Source organism: Thalassophryne amazonica, chromosome 16 (assembly GCF_902500255.1).
Source record: "Thalassophryne amazonica chromosome 16, fThaAma1.1, whole genome shotgun sequence".
Lineage (NCBI taxonomy): Eukaryota > Metazoa > Chordata > Actinopteri > Batrachoidiformes > Batrachoididae > Thalassophryne > Thalassophryne amazonica.
In genome coordinates, this window is record NC_047118.1 from 87,804,947 (window position 1) to 87,810,644 (window position 5,698).

General features: G+C 40.2%; 1 long non-coding RNA gene across 1 annotated transcript; it reads right to left on the reverse strand.

Annotated features, from left to right (window-relative positions):
* Nucleotides 1-1,242: 1,242 nt before the first annotated feature.
* LOC117528361 lies at nt 1,243-3,959 on the reverse strand. Its single transcript, XR_004565745.1, has 3 exons — nt 3,940-3,959; nt 3,602-3,607; nt 1,243-1,366 (listed from the first exon to the last, which is right to left on the reverse strand). It is a non-coding gene; the product is annotated as an uncharacterized LOC117528361 (long non-coding RNA).
* Nucleotides 3,960-5,698: the final 1,739 nt, after the last annotated feature.

The following is a 5,698-nucleotide window of genomic DNA, read 5'->3' on the forward strand; positions in this document are numbered from 1 at the left end:
CATGGTGTCTAACCAGATCCTTACTCTGGATGGCATTACCCTGACCTCTAGTAATACTGTGAGAAATCTTGGAGTCATTTTTGATCAGGATATGTCATTCAATGCGCATATTAAGCAAATATGTAGGAGTGCTTTTTTGCATTTGCGCAATATCTCTAAAATTAAAAAGGTCTTGTCTCAGAGTGATGCTGAAAAACTAATTCATGCATTTATTTCCTCTAGGCTGGACTATTGTAATTCATTATTATCAGGTTGTCCTAAAAGTTCCCTGAAAAGCCTTCAGTTAATTCAAAATGCTGCAGCTCGAGTACTGACAGGGACTAGGAGAGAGCATATCTCACCCATATTGGCCTCTCTTCATTGGCTTCCTGTTAATTCTAGAATAGAACTTAAAATTCTTCTTCTTACTTATAAGGATTTGAATAATCAGGTCCCATCTTATCTTAGGGACCTCGTAGTACCATATCACCCCAATAGAGCGCTTCGCTCTCAGACTGCAGGCTTACTTGTAGTTCCTAGGGTTTGTAAGAGTAGAATGGGAGGCAGAGCCTTCAGCTTTCAGGCTCCTCTCCTGTGGAACCAGCTCCCAATTCAGATCAGGGAGACAGACACCCTCTCTACTTTTAAGATTAGGCTTAAAACTTTCCTTTTTGCTAAAGCTTATAGTTAGGGCTGGATCAGGTGACCCTGAACCATCCCTTAGTTATGCTGCTATAGACTTAGACTGCTGGGGGGTTCCCATGATGCACTGAGTGTTTCTTTCTCTTTTTGCTCTGTATGCACCACTCTGCATACAGAGCAAAGTGATTGATCTCTGCTCCCCTCCACAGCATGTCTTTTTCATGGTTCTCTCCCTCAGCCCCAACCAGTCCCAGCAGAAGACTGCCCCTCCCTGAGCCTGGTTCTGCTGGAGGTTTCTTCCTGTTAAAAGGGAGTTTTTCCTGCCCACTGTAGCCAAGTGCTTGCTCACAGGGGGTCGTTTTGACCATTGGGGTTTTACATAATTATTGTATGGCCTTGCCTTACAATATAAAGCGCCTTGGAGCAACTGTTTGTTGTGATTTGGTGCTATATAAATAAAATTGATTTGATTTCAGTTCATCGCATACAAAATGGGAGCAAAACCAAAAGTGTTGCGTTTATATTTTTGTTGTGTATTACTCTCAGATGTACAATTGAGACAAATGCTACTACATTTCTTTTTCCCTTTTTATTTAACAGAACATCAAAAGTCACACTTTAAGTGCAGGTTTCAAACAACATCAGCAGCCTCTGGTATAAAAAATCACAGTCACAACAGAAATAACTTTTTAGTGCAAGTAAAAACTAAACAAAACCATCTTCTGGCTTAACAACAAAACAATAACTACTTCTGGCTAGAGGTGGGCAGATCGATCCTAATATCGATAATATCGATACCAACGCTGGTATTGATATTGAACGATCCTCGTGTAAAAAGATCAATACTCAAGCTTTTTTGTCTCCTGCACGCACTGACTACTGCACACGCAGATTCATCAAAGTCTACTCTCTGTCTGTAAGAGCAGCACTGCACTGTGTCACACAACACAGAGTAGCGCACCCTCCCCCCTCTGGTCTTTTGTTGTTGCACCGTCACGTGGCTCAGCGGTGCGAGCCAATTTTGTTGTGGTCAGTGTTGCCACAGTTACTTTGAAAAGTAATCCAATTATTGATTACTGATTATTTCTTGAAAAAGTAACTTAGTTACTTTACTGATTACTCAATTGTAAAAGTATGTTATGTGTCGGACGCAGCTCGGAGAACCGACCAGCGTTTGAATGACCCAGTATGAAATAAGCAGAGCACGGTACAAAGGCTAACTGAATTTAATACATAACAGTGATACAAAAATAACAAAGTGCGGTCTGGCGTGGTGCGCTCCCAGCAGCGCTAACGGTCCGGAGCCAGAAGCTGTTCGGACCCAAGGACCCCGCCGACACCCCCCAGGTGGCTGCAACAAACCGAGTCTGTGAAAGAAGGAACCATTATGTGAGTCCACGCTCTACACACAGAGAGAACACTTAAAGGTGAACAAACAGCAAACACTTCCTGGCTTGATTACTAATCAGCTTCCCAACCTGCAGGCATGGAACATCCAGTTCACAAAACTCCACTGCAGTGGAAGCCGATACATGACTAACATACAGCTCAATATAAAAAGGTGTGAGGGACACCACATTTACTGACTGTATAAATGTTAGTCACAAAATCTAACGTACCTCAGGAAGTGTGCTGACGAGCGTGAGACCTCACCCCCTCCTCTTTCACAGACCGTGCATCAAACCCTGGACGTTCTCTGCATCCACTGATGATGAGATGGCTCCCGAGACGACGATCTCACCCGTCTGGTCACAAGGTCGAGTCTCTGGCAAATACACACTGTATACTCCAGTCTTAAATGCCACCATGTTCCAATCCATATAGATGCACCACAGCTGTGAGTCCTGACGAGCCGCAGGTGATCAGGGTGAGGTCCTGATAACCTCAGCAACACAGCCACTCAGTTCCAAATGCAAGCCACCTGGAAGGAAAAACAAAAGACAGAAACAAAAAGGCAGCCAGGCCCCCCCAGCCATACAACAAAGTAACTAAGTTAGATTACTAGTTACTTTTTTAGTTACTTTTCCCAGCTGCCGACAACAACCCTCTGCCACCTCAACATGACAATGATACCTGTTTTGCCAAAACTTACTTTATAGTCACCCTTTCTTGACTTCAATGAAATTAAATGCTTGTTTTATAAAAAGTAAAATAAAGACCTCTTTCTTGACCTCATATTTAACTGTTGACAGCACTGTAACAGTAAAACTTGCAGTTTCTAACCTACATTGTTTATAAATGTAACTTAAATTCTTTCTAACATTTTTCTAACATTTAAATTCTCTCTAAACATTTTACTTGTCAAAATTATTATTATAAGTAGTATTAGTAGTTGTAGTAAAAAAAAAAAGTCTTCAAAACTGGACCTTTAATCTAGGGGTGTTGTGGGGGTGGGGGCACATCCTTGCCCCACGCCCCTATTCCATCTGGATTCGCCCCTGCTTTGGCATTTGAGCACAAAGAATGGATAACATTTATTTATGCAGAAAATATGACCAGATTTACAGGTAAGAAAGTTTTATTGTGTTTTCACATCATGTGGTCCTCAGAAAGAGAGTTTAGGTGCATTTGAGTGGAAAATAGTGTTAGTTGTTGACGAGTCACGGAGGATCAGCTGTTTTTAGCAGCAGATACGGAGCAGCTCAGAATTCTAAATAAAGGAGGGAAAAAAGCATAAAAATGTCTTTGTAAAGCTCAGTGCAGGTGTGCTGTTGTCACTGTTCTTTAAGAGTTGAGGACGAGTCGTAGCTGCTGCAGAAAACCGTGGATGAAAAGCTCACAGCTCACTTAAAGTTGGCAGTTCAGTCAAACCCCGACCTCCTGCCCACAGATCAAGTTTAATGCTGCTATCGACCCACAGTGTAAAAATAATAGTAACACACAGTGACTTGGAGAAGTAACTTTAACCTGATTACTGATCTAGAAAGATTAACGTGTTAGATTACTCGTTACTAAAAAAAAGTGGTTAGATTAGAGTAACGCATTACTAAGTAACGCGTTACCGGCATCACTGGTTGTGGTGTGTTAATTTTGTTGTATTGTGGTTTGATAGCCCTCTATCTCAGGATATTTTGTTTTAAGTTGTGTTGAGTGATATTTTTTTAAACAAAAATGTTGATTGTGATAATAAAGTATTTTGTTGTCACATACAATGTTTGGTAAAATTCTATCCTAGGTCTTTTGGATCCAAAGGATCCAAAAGACCTAGGATAGAAGACCTAAATATGAAAAAGTATTGGTATCGAAGTCGGCGATACTGGGCCTGTATTTACTTGGTATCGGTTCAATACCAAAATTCCCGGTATCGCCCACCTCTACTTCTGACTTAATGTGCAAAAAAGAGAAGATACTTAACTTCTGGGTTGACAGCATTACAGTAACCCCAAATGCTGTTTTTAGTGTGAAAACATACCCAAACAGCTCCTCTTACAGAACAACAACAACCAATAGCAGCTGCTGGCTGCTTTATGAGCAACAAAAATGAAACATAACCAACTTCTGGTTTAAAATACTATGTCACTGCTGACATTTATGAGAATGTGTTTTCTCAGTTCAGAACTAAAAACAAAAATGGCCATTTTTGTACTTGGTGCAAATAAATAAAAGCTTTGTGTGAGTGTGTGTACTGAAGAGATAAAAGACTAAATAAGGCATTACTACTCTACATGTTTTTTGCTATTACAACCCCTGGCAAAAATTATGGAATCACCGGCCTCAGAGGATGTTCATTCCGTTGTTTAATTTTGTAGAAAAAAAGCAGATCACAGACATGACACAAAACTAAAGTCATTTCAAATGGCAACTTTCTGGCTTTAAGAAACACTATAAGAAATCAAGAAAAAAAAATTGTGGCAGTCAGTAACGGTTACTTTTTTAGACCAAGCAGAGGGAAAAAAAAATCTGGAATCACTCAATTCTGAGGAAAAAATTATGGAATCACCCTGTAAATTTCCATCCCCAAAACTAACACCTGCATCAAATCAGATCTGCTCATTGACATTGACCCTATGTGTCTTTTTGCAAGGAATGTTTTCACTTTTTGCTCTATGGCAAGATGCATTATCATCTTGAAAAATGATTTCATCATCCCCAAACATCAGAAAAGTGTCCAAAATATCAATGTAAACTTGTGCATTTATTGATGATGTAATGACAGCCATCTCCCCAGTGTCTTTACCTGACATGCAGCCCCATATCATCAATGACTGTGGAAATTTACATGTTCTCTTCAGGCAGTCATCTTTATAAATCTCATTGGAACGGCACCAAACAAAAGTTCCAGCATCATCACCTTGCCCAATGCAGATTCGAGATTCATCACTGAATATGACTTTCATCCAGTCATCCACAGTCCACGATTGCTTTTCCTTAGCCCATTGTAACCTTGTTTTTTTCTGTTTAGGTGTTAATGATGGCTTTCGTTTAGCTTTTCTGTATGTAAATCCCATTTCCTTTAGGCGGTTTCTTACAGTTCGGTCACAGACGTTGACTCCAGTTTCCTCCCATTCGTTCCTCATTTGTTTTGTGCATTTTCGATTTTTGAGACATATTGCTTTAAGTTTTCTGTCTTGATGCTTTGATGTCTTCCTTGGTCTACCAGTATGTTTGCCTTTAACAACCTTCCCATGTTGTTTGTATTTGGTCCAGAGTTTAGACACAGCTGACTGTGAACAACCAACATCTTTTGCAACATTGCGTGATGATTTACCCTCTTTTAAGAGTTTGATAATCCTCTCCTTTGTTTCAACTGACATCTCTCGTGTTGGAGCGATGATTCATGTCAGTCCACTTGGTGCAACAGCTCTCCAAGGTGTGATCACTCCTTTTTAGATGCAGACTAACGAGCAGATCTGATTTGATGCAGGTGTTAGTTTTGGGGATGAAAATTTACAGGGTGATTCCATAATTTATTCCTCAGAATTGAGTGAGTCCATATTTTTTTTCCTCTGCTTGGTCTAAAAAAGTAACCGTTACTGACTGCCACGATCTTTTTTTCTTGATTTCTTATAGTGTTTCTTAAAGCCAGACAGTTGCCATTTGAAATGACTTTAGTTTTGTGTCATGTCTGTGATCTGCT